The 14,664-nt window shown below is 36.1% G+C and overlaps 2 pseudogenes; one reads left to right on the top strand and one right to left on the bottom strand.

Moving 5' to 3' along the window:
* The first annotated feature begins 244 nt into the window (after positions 1–244).
* LOC114417535 lies at positions 245–329 on the top strand (annotated as a pseudogene).
* A 651-nt stretch (positions 330–980) lies between these two features.
* LOC114416081 lies at positions 981–2,726 on the bottom strand (annotated as a pseudogene).
* Positions 2,727–14,664: the final 11,938 nt, after the last annotated feature.

Below are 14,664 nucleotides of genomic sequence, written 5' to 3'. Positions count from 1 at the left end.
CCTTACCCATTTCTGATCTCAAATCGCAAATAATTTTTTGAATTTCGTAATCTTTTTAGTTGAATTTTTATGTGGCTTTGGCTTAGTGATTTTCTGGCTTAGCGCAGTATACACTATTATGATTCGATAATGTGAGTAGAGATATCATCTTAGATGAGAGCCTCTATCATTCATGTTGTTCAAAATCTCAATTTCGTTTTTTAGATCTCAATTTTGGTTTTTTAAGTTTAGGTTTTGATTTTGTGTTTTGCGGTGAAGAATTAGAATCAAATTCACATGTTAGAGATTTTCAAATCAATGAGAATGACAATTCTATTACTGAGCAACTTAATTCATTATTGAATTTATGAAATCAATTTTTTTATTTAGTAATTTTTTGTATTGGTGGGAGATTTCTGAGGAGTCTCATGCTTTTATGTAGAGCAAACTTATTTTATGTGGTCACTACCTAATCTGTCAAAGATGTAAAATACGGTGGATTTTTTCCACAGTGCCTTCAGGTTTGACATGTGATAGCTGCAATTTAACTAGCCTGAAACAGGCATCTTTTTTATCGTAAAATTGTATAACGATTGGAAAGTAGGATTTTTATTGGTGAGAAACTGCTATAAGGATTATCTTTCTGTAGACTTCCCGTTTGACTCATGTACATAAGATTTCATAGAGCCAGAGATGGTAGTGTCATCATTGAGTTTGGGAGCCTCTATGAGTATATTTAGTTCTCAAGTTTTGTTTGAGTTAGAAGACTAAGCTACACTAAGATAAGTAAGAGCTAACTGATAAACTTTTCTTGCCCATTTTATTCAATTATCTGATTTATATAGAGATGTTGTAGGTGAATACTAAGCCAATCATTGGCTTGATTACAATAGGACAAACTCTGTTATGGGAGAATAACAACAATAGGTAGTGGTGATAACTAACTTAGTGCTTCTAACTAATTGACAGAGCAAGAATATACTGAAGTGAGAAGGAAAAGATCACTCATAATCCTCGAAATGTGTAGGCCTCCCAAGTGTCCTCTTGGGCCTGCTGCTGAGTGCTTGGGTCATATTGCTATCAATACCCTCCCCTGGAAAATCAACCTTGCCCTCAAGGTTGGAGGTGGCCTGCAGGTTTTCCCAGTTCAAAATGTCTAATATGAACCTTAGTGCATTATAGTCATGCGAAACACGAGCTCCCCTTTGGGGAAAATCTTCCAAAACCAATGTGGAGAGTGTCTGTATTTCTTCACAAGCAGTTGCATGGACCTCCCCATGTAACAACTTTATCAAGCTAGGTAAAGTCTTCGTGTCTAAAAGACAAAATGTGGTGTTTACACTGCATACACTCCCATGTGCTGAACATAACGCAACATGCGATGATCTGAAAAGCCAACAACAATCAGTTGGTTTGGGAGCAACTGTGAGTTTTGGAGTGCTCATAGAAGGATCACCAATGAATGTTGCTGCTCTTGCCTTTGTCGTGATCGAACCAGTGTTCAGAGAATCTACAATCAAAGGGTATATTCCATGCTTAACCAAATCTCGTTGTGACTTGATATTTGTAAGATCTGCATGTGAACCTGAAGAGTGCACTAAGAGCATTTTCTTTTGCTTCCATTTTCCCAGTTTTCAATATGCTTAGGATTGCATCAAGTCCACTCAACTCAATCAACTTCATAGTGAATTCTTGTTCGGATTTTGGCTGGTTAGCCAGGAAACCAGCAGCAGCCATCTGCACATTGGCATTTTCTTCATTCTAAAAAAATCCAATCAAGGCTTCAAGTCTTCTAGGCCTGAAGAGGTAGTCAACTACTTCTTTCGGCTCGTGTTGAGAGAAAAGAAAGAGTAGAATTATGGAAGTCTCCCTGATTTCTGAGTCAGAATCATCAAGGAGTGGGAGAATGAGAGATACACCATTGGCTGCAAGAATTGCTTTCTTAACCAAACCAGTCACAAACTTGTAAATGCCAAGAAGTGCACCCAGTGCAGTCATACAGATGTTGTGACCTGAGTTGGAAGTCTACTGCAAAGCTAGCAAATTGGTGATGATGGAATCCAACTCAAGTCGTTGCCCTTCTTCATCAACAAAAAAATCAATTTCATCACCATCACAAGAAACCTTCGCAATGATTTCAGAACATTGAATGATAACGAGTGTCTGTGATCGAGGAGAGAACATTAAATCTATAATAAAATGGACTCATCCAGATGCAACAGTAATTCCCTTATTGGCGTGAGATCCTGCTAATTTAACTAAGGCTGACAACGACAAGTCTTTTGATTCAATATTGCCTGTCAACATTTCTAGCAAAGGAGGTATAGTGCCTTCCTTGCTAAGAAGTTTTAAGTTTGGATCCTTCAACTCCAAATTAACTATGGCTTTTGTCCTTGCTATTCTTGAATCTGGTCCTTGAATCATGATATCAACAAGTGGTTTATACCAGCCAAAATTAGCAGCAATAGTAATGGTGTCCTCTCCCTCCGAACTCTCCTTGTTTTCAAAATATTCAGAAATCTGTAAGTATTTTCCTTTCCTGTACTTGTCCCCTTCGTTGTATTCATATGCAATACGCTTATCCAGTAATGTGTTTCCTACTTTTCTTATTTACTATTGAATTATATATACAAATTTTTACCCTTTTTCCAGGGGCAGTTCTTCAGATGTTGGAAAAGCAAATGGGTCCTGAATCTTTTCGTAGAGTAAGAGTCCTCGACATTTGCATTATTTGTCCTCTTGACCATTTTTCATATATGGACGTGTCTTAATTTGTCATTTGGTTCATTTTTGGTGGCCATGTATATTTGTAATTTCTTTTGGATATTTGTTGTTAGACTATCTTATTTCATGTTTACCTTTCCTATCTACTTATTTGATGTGAGAATTAGGTTGGACAAATATACTATTATATTTCCTCTGTCCCTACATATAAGACACTTATAACTCATTCTCACATTAAGATAGTTGGTTAATTTAGTTAAATAACATTAAATTTGTTTGTAATTGTAATATTTTTCAAATTACCCTTAAAATTATTGAGACTAATTATATCACTTTTCCACCTAAACAAGGAATTTATGGAGAAAGAGTAATTGTACTGGAATTTTAATTTTTAAAAGTAAAATTTTCAATTCTCCAATTATCATAAGAGAGAAACACAATCCATGGCATTTATTATTTATGGAGTAAAAAAGGGTATTTTGGTAAAAAAATAATTAACTAAAGGGAAGGCTAGAAAAGAGTCATATAAAAAGGGAAAGGAAACTTAAAATAAGTGTCTTTTATTTAGAGGGGCGGGGGGAGTATGTGCTAAATTAATATATTTCGAAATAATTTTGTCCTCCTCTCTTTACTGATTCAATTAGTCAATGACATTGGTTTTGAAAACATCAATGTGCTTGTTCACTGAAAAGTAGAAAATTGGGTAAATGATATGTGACAAGTTACTTGGGTTCTGGTTATTTGTTATGCATTATCTGTAGGCTATGCTGAAGAATGTTCAGATGATGGTTGTCAGATACTCTCACAGATGTCAAAGAATAGTTGTGGAATCTAGTGTGCAAGTTCATGGTTTTGCCTTAACCTTTTGTTTTTATTTTATTTTTGCCATTACTCATGAAGTTTTTTCCCCTTTTATTTTCCCCTTGGAAGTTATATGTTTGAATGAGAGGTTTGATGATACTATTTTCCTTGTTATCAATGTGTAGATTTTGCAAACTACAGTTTCTCGTGCTCAAGATAAAACATGATCCATAAAGACTCTTAGTACTAAGGAGGTAATCTGCTTTTGGTTCTGTAAATTCTGTGACTTATTACATGCATGTAGCTTCTCTGAAATTATCTTGAAGATAGAGAGCTGTAAAACATTTTTCTGAAATTAGCTTTATTTACAAAAACAATTTCCTAGTTTTCTTTGTAATCTCACTTTAAGCCGGGAAATATTAATTTAGTTTAATCTTCAATGTTGTATTAGCTGAAGCATCTAATTCTTGACAGGTTTTGGTTTTGTCAATATACTGTGGATTTGATAATTTTTTTTCAAAATGCAATTTGAACAATTTGCTAACAGGGTTGGGAATCTTGAACGCCTATTTCTTAAAGATTTCTTTCCTTGGTGGGTCGGTTCCTGTGGATGTCCCGTTTCAAGGTATAAAATAAGGATTTACTAGTTACTATTTATTTCATTTTTAGAATGCTTTTTGCTCATGAATTTTGATTAGCTACTTGTTGCTAAGGATGGGTTTTTCCTATAACAAAAGGAAGAACATGGTTGAATTGGCCGTGTTGGGGGGATGTACAACATTGCAGACTTCAAGTACATCCACTCTTGATATTAATTGGATGGGATGGTATAATGAGCATAAGTACATGATCTTGATGGTATGTATGACCATCCAATTCTACCAATGGCTGGAGAAGCATGGCAACTATTGGAAATACAATGCCACTCAAAGCTTGCTATACTAGACACTTTCAGAAGCCCAAGAAAGGTTTAAAACTTGATGGCTCTGATGATAATGGTGATGTGCCTTCCATGGATATGCGATTGAAGTATAAATCAGTTTCCTATTTTTTTTCTTTTTCATTCGTGGTTGTTGTCATTGAGTTTTTGACAATTTCTCTGTTATGGCAGTTTACTGAGTCCTAAGATTATCAAACTCAAGAGTTTACGCAGACTCGTGAGAATTTCATAGACTTGACTCGTGACTCAACTCGTAAACTCGTACGAGTCTACTTCATATAAAAATAATAACAAAATATGTATAAATAATATACTAATTAAACATTTTAACAATATAATAAAATAAAATAGTAAATCGTAATGTTCAGAATATTTAAATAACCAAGTCTAGTAATAATACATCACTACCAGATAATAACTTGCAGAGGTTATAGTAGTGGTAAATCATTCTCATTGAGAGTTTGATGTTATTAGAGAACAAGGGTTTGATATTATTAAAGGTGAGAATTTTGTATTTGAGAATAATACACTAAATGAAGGTATGACGAATGCTATAAAGACCAAAAACTAAAAAAAATAACTTACATTTTGGTCTAATTTTTTTAACTTGCTAACTCGTTGACTCGGTGGTAAACTCAAGAGTCTACCGAGTTTACTTAAGAGTTTATAGAGTTTGCCCAGAGTCTGCTAAAAAAAGAGTTTACTCAAGAGTTAATTCACAAAGGACAAGTGGACTCGTAAACTTGTAAGAGCTAGCACGTTAATTTGAGAGTTTGATAACCATGCCGAATCCCCTTTATTATGGATTAAAGTAGATCCTAATATGGAGTGCCTTGTTGAGGTTCATTTTAAGCAACCAGTTCAAATGTGGGTAAGGATAAAATTGTGGTAGACTGATAGAGGTGCTACCAGTTGATTCTTTGAAGTTATTGTGATATAGTATTTTGCTATCCTATGAGAGGCATCGCATATGTTCAATTATTTAGGTCCTCTTTCTGGATTTATGTATACAACTAGTTTACTTATCCTATGATAAGAATCTTTGGAGAACCACATAATAAAATCTAGTTATGGTAATTGAAGAGCCTAGGGCCACAACAAACCCCACACCATAAGCCCATACTTCCAATTTGGGAAGTCCCATACCCTGCAATTGAATCCTGACATGGAGAAGATGAGTGGAGGGAAAAGGAGCATAAAATTTTATGCCTCAAATGAGGTCTAAACTTTGAAGTGTAATTCTCAAATGATCAAAGTTGAAAAAATGCACACACAATGCCTCTATTTATAGTGTAAGTAACACACAAAATTGGAGGGAAATTTGAATTTCTATTCAAATTTCACTTGAATTTGAATTTGAATTTGTGGAGCCCAATTTGGAGCCAAAGTTTCACTAATTATGATTAGTGCATTTTGGCTATGGTTCAGCCCATTAATCCAAGATCAAGTCCAAGATTCTCCACTAAGTGTGCTTAGGTGTCATGAGACATGTAAAGCATGAAGGACATGCACAAAGTGTGACTATGATGTTGCAATGGGGTGTAGCAAGCAAATGCTCACCTTCCCCTTAGGAAGGTCCAAAATTTAATTGGATTGGGCTTCTCCCAATTCAATTAAATTTCTCTCCCAACACACACACATCAAATAGTGCACTTAATGCATGCGAAATTACAAAACTACCCCTAATACAAAAACTAGCCTAGGTGCCCTAAAATACAAGGGCTGAAAAATCCTACATTACTAGGGTATCCTCCCTACACTATGGAGCCCTAAATATAAGGCCCAAAAATAATGAAACCTTAATATAATATGTACAAAGATAAGTGGGCTCATACTGAGCCCATGGGCCCAAAATCTACCCTAAGGCTCATAAGAACCCTAGGGCCTTCTCCTGCATCTCTGGCCCAATCTTCTTGGAGTCTTCTATCCAATGCCCTTGGAGGGTAGGATTGCATCATTCTAGAATCGATGTTAAAAATATATTTTCTAGTAGTGTCATGGCTTTCTCTCACCAGAAAATCACCAAAAACTCTCTCCCTCTCTTTCTAGAAACCCAGGGTGAAGCAAAGGTGTTGAGAGGCTCACTTTAGCTTTTTATATTGGGTCTCCCAACCCTAAGGACCAAGTAACAATTTTCTAAACTTGTGTCATTTTTCTCAACTTTTAAGTGATTTCAAAATTATCCCTCTTTTTAATTTTTGACCAAAAATACAATATTCATTTTCCAATTGCTACATTATTCCAATTTAATTAAATTAGTCATTAACAAGTTATTTCATTAATATCTCATTTTAAAATTAATTATAGGCAATTAACTCACTTAGACAATTAAATAAAGCAATATTGGTATTAAGCACTTCATATAATTTTTTATTACCTTAATCACATATAATTATGTCATATAATTAAGTTCACAAGAAACACAATTAAATACAATCATTCCATAAATAAAAAACAGGTAAACCAAATTAACTAAATGACATAATTAAGACATTAATCTCATTTTTATTTTCTTTTCAAAACTTAATTTAGTTTGATTAAACTTAATTCCCATAAGACTACATGCCCCTTAAGGCTCCTCTCGCCCAGACTTCCTTATAAAAACCCTCCTATCAAGGGAATGAAATAACTTTTGACATAATCTAGAACTAGAATAGATCTACTACTATAGAGATGTTAGCTCTCTCCTCTCTCTTTCTCTCTTTAGATCTTCATCCTGTATGACCTGAGCAAGATTTTCTTCATCGCATCAGAAGCTCACCTCCGCCACCCTTACCGCACATTGGCATCATCTTTGGGAATAGTCTCACCATAGAAACCTCAAACATTCTAGCATTGACTTGCTAGCTTGAGTTAGCTCAAAAATTTTACGGTAAAAAGGTGGAAATGCGTAATCACAAGTCTACAACAGTCGACGAACAACTTTTGAAGCAACAAGGAAAGGAACAAGCACCTCCTACCTCTTCCAAAATCATGTGACAACCACTGCACCCAAACACAAGCATGCACAACTGATGAAACTCTTCAACAACGACCAGATCCAATGTCATTGGCGTAAAAATGATGAAGGAAACATATCCATCAGTCGCAACCCTAGCCTCAATGATCCAACAACAACGAACCATGTTGGAAGCACAAAACAAAATCATCATCGAGCTGCAAAGGAAGACAACCAATGGAACATGCATCATATTCCAAATCCTAGATCCTTAAGCAAAGAAGTCATGTCAGAATCAATAATTAAGATCGTCAAAGGTGATATAGTTTTCATCGCCAGAGTGAGAGATTTTAAATTCTACCTTTCTATGAAAGATTCATGGACTTATGGGTATCAAGGTTCCAAACACACATGCAACATCTCCCGATGATGGATCAATGCGATAGATCTAACCATCTAAACGATCACCTAAGTTTTTAAATCCACCCTGTCATATCGTGAAGCTTCTACCACTCTGATGTGCAAAGCATTTCCTTTGTCATAAAACAATTTTCACTGAAGTGATTCTAGTCTTTGGCATTGTGATCCATAGACTCTTGGGCGCAATTAGGAGAGATACTCAAAGTTGCATTCGCTATAAGCAAAACCAGGCGGAAAACCAAGGTAGATCTAAAGTATATTAAACAAGGAAAGGACAAACCCCTCTAAAAATATGTCACTAGGTTTAACAAGGAAGCTAGGGAAATCTTTGGCATCCTCCCGGGCATCATCCTTATGTTGGTAAAAAATAGAGTAAAGGAAGGCTCATTGTTCCATATCTCAATTTCCAAGTTTCCTCTTGAGGAATTCCTCAGACGAGTAGAGAAGTATATTAATTATGAAAGTACGATAGAGACAGGAAGACTGGCTAATTGCTACCTGAAGATCTGAGAAGGAGAGATCCCGCCAAGAACAACAAGTAGAACAAGAAAGGGTTCCTACACCAAAACAACATGCTCATAGGAAAGTCGAAGAGATCAAGGCGTGGTCATAAGCATCACTAAAACTACATGCTCAAAGGCAATCAGAAAGATTAAGACATGCTGATAAGCATCACAAAAAAATGACATGCTCTTAGGCAGCTGGGAAGATTAAGGTGTGCTCACAAGGGATAGCTAAAAAAACAACATGCTTATAGGCAAGTCGGGAAGATTAAGGTGTGTTGATAGGCATCGCTAAAGCACTTGCTCATAGGCAAGTCAAAAAGATTAAGACAAGCTCATAGGTATCATTAAACCAACTTGCTCATAGGCAAGTGAAAAGGTTAAGCATGCTTAAAGGCACCATTAAAAAAACATGATTACAAACAAGTTAGAAAGATTAAGGCATTCTCATAAGTATTGCTAAAGCACTGGCACACAACCAAATCGGGAAAACTAAAAGGCATACATTGACTTGGCCAAAACAACTATAGAAAAAAAAAACTTCAACTACAAGAATAAATGGTCCTACTCACAAATACAACAAGCTTTGATGATAATGATATCAAAACAAAAACAAAACAATGTCATCAATAGTAGCAAGCTGCAACGATAATACGTTGAATACCATCAACTGAGAACCCTCAAGAAAAAAATGCCTGATTGAGGAATAAGGCAGAACCGGTCGACTGAAAGCTGCTTTGACATGGTCCCGATAGAGGTCTCAAGTATACATGAGACTCGTGATGGCAACAACGGACACAAGCCTTCAATGATCTGATATATCCTGAAGAATTTTGGTGCTTATATAACTAATGTCAGGTCTAGATGACCACTCGTCTCATCCACCTTGGATTTTGATGTATAACAATAACTATAAATTATTGATGTTCTAATGAGTTTTGACAAGTGGACAAGATCATAATGTTAAAGGAATTTACAATATTTAGTATCGTCCACAATCAAAGAGAGAATGTTATGTTCTTATCTAGAGTCCAACATGCTATATCCATAGAGTGTCCACCCTTGTGTAAATCAGTATAACACATTGTCATTTGGTTAACTCGTGTGTCTAGTCTCAAAGACTGAGTATGACGAAAAAGAAAAGTGCACGTGTTCTATTTTATTTGAATTCTATTTGTCTCTCTTATTTTTGAATTGCTAACATTTGAATTAAAGAAAAGGACAATATAGAAGAGAATAGAAGGTTTTCACAGACTATTCCCCTAAGATCGCTTTCGCTACGTACAAAAAGCACATGGCACTGTCTGTACTATTGATCATTCCTTTCTATTCAGAGCATGACACATCGCCTTATCCTTCAGTGTGGACAACGATCCTTTCAAGGAATCGACATTGATCTCGTAACAGATCCTTCACTAAAGTCTATAAAAGGTCGTCCCATCGAGGAAACAACTGACGAAAAAAAAATTATTACAAGAGAGCAAGAAAATACTTGAAGCAAAACTCTGCTGAAATCACTAGATGACTAATACGCAGTTTTCATTAGTTTATTCTTTGGGAAGCAAAGTTATTTTGTGTTTGAGCTTAACTGCTTATTCACTCATTGAGTGTTAAGAATACTTGTATTCATTCAAACTTTTGTTTGTGAAAGTCAAGAGTGACTTAGTGTTAAACAATACTTTGGTTCTTAGATTCAGGGGAGTCTAAGAGGTACCAGAAGTGGTGTTAAGAATACTTGTAAAGCTAGGAGTGGAAGGTTAGAATAATTGTTTTGTAATCAAGATTTGATTAGTGGAACCCTTTACTAGTGAGTATAGGAGAACTGGACGTAGCTCGGGTTGAGTGAACCAATATAAATCAAGTATTTCTACTTCTCTTCATAATAGTTTATTAGGTATTCTTATAACACTCTCTATCACCTTTTTAACACCAAGTGTTTATTTGAAAAATTGTTTTAAGAACTTTCTTTTATCCGTCACTGGGCAACCATATTGATCTTCATTAAAAATCAGCTTAATCCTCAGTGAACGGCCTGTTTTGATACATTGCTATCTATATTAGCTTTTATATTGCAAAAGTTTATATTTTTTATATACACACTATTCAATCCCCCATTCTTAGTGTGTTTCTTGTTATTTCAACTAACATATCGAGAAATGAAATGACGACAACGACAACCTAATTCTTTGCAAACATTTTACAATCGTGCATGGTGGCATACTAAACTTGTTTGACTGCAAGCACATTAGAAATCACAGAAGCAATGTCATCCCACCTCCTAGGAAGAGGCCCCACCCAATGATAGAGTATTTAGGGAGTAGCAAACATAAAGACCATTGCTAACAAATGCACTGCAATCGAGACTCACATTGAGGGTAGTCATGGTCCTCGAGGCACGATTAAAGGTCCTGTCTAAGAACTAGTGTAGATCTTAGCCGGGAGCCACCTAGCCGACACCGACTTCAAGGCAGAACAACATAATTGACATTATAGGAAAGCTTAAGAAGCACAAAGGATAGAAGCAGGATTGATCGACAGAGAATTATCTGATAAAGTTGCATGCTGACAGATGTTTCAAGCCCACACGAGGCCTCAAAGAACTCCATCTAGCACAAATCATCAATTATTCGATATAACTTGAATATTTTGGCGGTATTCTTAGACTATTGGCAAGCGTACCAATGTTGTCATAGGTTACAAATTTTATGAAAGAGATCGTCTCTACATGGACTTGAGTTACTTAGTTTCTCTAGATAAAAGTAAATAGTTCAATAGTTATGTACAACAAATTTAATTGAAATCTTATTGGTTTAACGAAAATAATAGAAATAACAAATATAGAGGAAATAACAAAACTAGTGCATCAAAAATACAAAATTACGAAAACAAGTAAAATGAATTTAATTAATTCAAGAGAAATGTAGGATTGAATTTCATCGTTCTTACCCTCAATATCCAAATAATATTAATACATATGAATCATTTTCTAACATCACTGATGCACACATTACAATCATAATCTTGTGTTATTTGCAATCAAAACGTTATGCTTTATTCCTAGCAACATAATGTAAAAAGTAAATTCATTCAGTTCAAATTCTTCGAGTACTTTCCAGTCAAACTTAAAATCCAATATCATAAAACTAGTGATCAAATAGAATTAAGCATTACGAACATAATGAAATCACTAGTAATGAGTAGAAAAAATTTATATATATATATATATATATATATATATAAATTTTTTCTACTCAAAAGAGACACATAAGGGTACAAAGATTGCATCCAATCCTTCGGAGAAACTAGTCGATCATTGTGTAGTGCACAAGATCAACAGAAAAAATGATGAAGGATGAAATCCAAGGTCACTTCTATGCAGCTCCAGCTTCACTTTTTCTCTCTTCTCTCTCCTTGTTCGTGTTATTCTTCCTCTAGTTCTTCACTGCTTGTTGGTTTTCTCATGAATTTTGAACGAAATGGTCCAAGAGGTGCTAGACCAACTCACCCAGGCGAGTTGGTTCCTTTAAGCAGAAGTAACCTCACTAGCCCACGCGAGTTGATTGCTAGCCTGGGCGAGTGGCACTCTGAAATTCTTCAAAAATGACCCTTCTGCACTCCATCTTGTCTTGGTTTCTGAATCCAACAGACAACCATCAAAATGTAAGAAATGCATGGATGAATCTTTCATATTTAAACAAAAACATTTATAAATGTTCAATATATAAAACAACTAGAATTAAGGGTAATTTATAAGAAAACTATTAAAATCAAAAGATAAGTACTAACACTCTAATCCCAAAAATAACTTAAATATGACACTTGTCAGGTATGTCGACTTCAATTACCAGAATAGTTTGTTATGTCCGAAACATTCAGGTTATATCAGATAATTGATGTCGATACATAACCAAAGTTTTGCCTATGGAGTTGTTAGACATAGGATAAAGGTGAATGACCCATGACCATGAGCTAGGAAGTGAGTGATTGGGTCAAGAAATGAAGTCACTCTCCCTAAATCCAATCGCTCACCTTAACAACAGGGACACAAAATCCCTTAATGAATGGATCTACTCTCATTTGCGCAAAATGATTGAGTAAGAAAGGGATTTTGGAGAATGCTCTAATCATATGCCCAAGTGCCTTAACAACGTCCAAGCCAAGGCATCTTAAACAGATGACCAAACGAAATACTCTCACAAATGCAGGATAACCCATGGACAACAAACAAAGAATACATTTGTGGCAAAAAAAGAGGCAAAACACCAGGGTGAACAATTTCTACCCAACATAAGTGTCTTATTTATAGCAAAGGAGCAAGGAAGAACTGCCAAAACCAAATAAAAGCAAGGTACGAAGTGGTTGGAAGGTAATAAAAACACAAGGAAAAACACGAAAACCATAAAGCAATTCAACAAATAATAAATCTTTCAGTTGAATGAGTCAAAGCGATAACTATGGACTAAGCCAAAAGTATAACTAGTGTTGGAAAATTAAAAACATAATACACAGAAACAAAAAGATGGAATAAATGTTACAAAAAGGATGAGATACAAGAAAAAATGGCATCTCTACCCTTCTAACCCTGCTCGACTCTCGTCATTCCTTGATCCCGTACCTCGAAATCTCTTTAACATTAATGTCAGAAGTAACAACAATAGGGTGAGAAACATTGATATTAGGTTAAACATCGACAACGACGACATTGTTGTCATCTTCGACATCTAGAGTAGAAATTGGAGCCCCCTCGACCCATTTGCCCTTGGTCTTGTCATACACCAACCACACCTCATTTTTAACCTGGCATCTCAAATTCATGCTTGAAAGGTTCATGATCAACTGCACCAAGGGAATGAGAAATTCAACTGGGTCCAAAGCATTCTTTGATCGAAGGTAGTTTGCACAAACGAAGCATGAATGCACTCACTCTTCTTTACAACCGCTTTCAGCTCTTATTCCAAGCCCAGAACCTTCGCTAGCAATTCCTTATTCACTAGCTCAAGACCTCGGCAGTTTTGGAGACCTTGTCGGCAATAATCTTTTGATCACGGAGCTATCTTTTGAGTTCCCCTTCTTCTTCATCAAATTTTCTCACGACAACTTGGCCGCAACAACCACTCCAAAAGGGCCACTTACACCATGCTCATTTTTAAATTTGATACAGGAAACCATCCTGGGAAGGATTGTATTAAGAAACCGAGAGAAAATGGCATTTTGGGCACCCATGAATGCCATATGGTCAAAGGCTTTCGAGAACATGGGGAAACCCTCCTCTTGGATCGATTTCCAATCTCGGATTGTGAGAATCACGTCTAACATCTTAAAGCTATTCTGAGGAATATCCCATATTGGTTCCACGAGATGTCCTCGAGATAGAGGAGAAACCGCCTGGGCACGACTGCTTTGCTTAACCATAACTGCTTGGCAAGAGGGAGAGGAAGGAGCAAACACGACAGGAGAAGTCGCCCTAGGCCTCTTCTATGATGATCCATCCTCATCGCGGCTCTTATCAGTTAAGGCAACACAACTGCCAATGTTTGGAACAACACCCGACCTAACATCTAGGTCAACCATCTCTGCCTTGTCTTTCAGCACTTTGAGATTCTTGTGACCCCTCTTCTTGCTCTCTGGAGTCTAGAGCACTCCCATACTTGTCAGCAACAACGACAAGACAGTCTTGGTGTCCATCTCTTTCTGTTATTAGTCTATGGGAAAAAGCACCACCACATCAACAATTGCTAAGAACGAACGAAAAGGAAGCACCAAACACACAAGGAAGGTGAAGAGAGAACATAACATCAACCTACACCCCTGGATTTTCAAAATGATGGGAGAAAACCACCTCAAATTCCGTAAAAAGTGAAATAGATGACAAGAGACACGTGGCACCAACTGCCAAAAAAGGATTGGGCTAAAGAGCTCACCATGTGCCCAAAAGTGCGGAACGACCCCATCAATAAAAAAGAGTTGACGTCGAAAATCATTGTCAGAATCAAAATGCCAAAGGAAGAATTCAACCAACTATCTCAAAGAACAAAATCAACATTGCTCCACGAACAATATTGGTCTAAGGGGACTACTATTTCGGGGATATCTTGGACTTGAACCCAAAAGGCCACACTTTCTAGCTGAAAGTAACTCACCTAGTGGCAATGTCCTCAATGGTCTCTCCCGCCAAAAATCATCTTTAAAATACTTGGGATTCAACTAAGAAGTAAGCTTCTCTAGAAGCACTTCTAGAAGAAGAAAATAAGAAAAAAAAATGAGTTTCTCCATTAGCTAAAATGAGTTTTTCATTAGCTAATTTGTAGATGTCATCTCATCTTTTAGAGAAACTATATTTGCGAGCTTTTAAAAATTAA

Source organism: Glycine soja, chromosome 6 (genome assembly GCF_004193775.1).
Source record: "Glycine soja cultivar W05 chromosome 6, ASM419377v2, whole genome shotgun sequence".
Taxonomy (NCBI): Eukaryota; Viridiplantae; Streptophyta; class Magnoliopsida; order Fabales; family Fabaceae; genus Glycine; species Glycine soja.
Note: the sequence above shows the minus strand (reverse complement) of the source record. Positions and strands in the feature narration are given on the sequence as shown.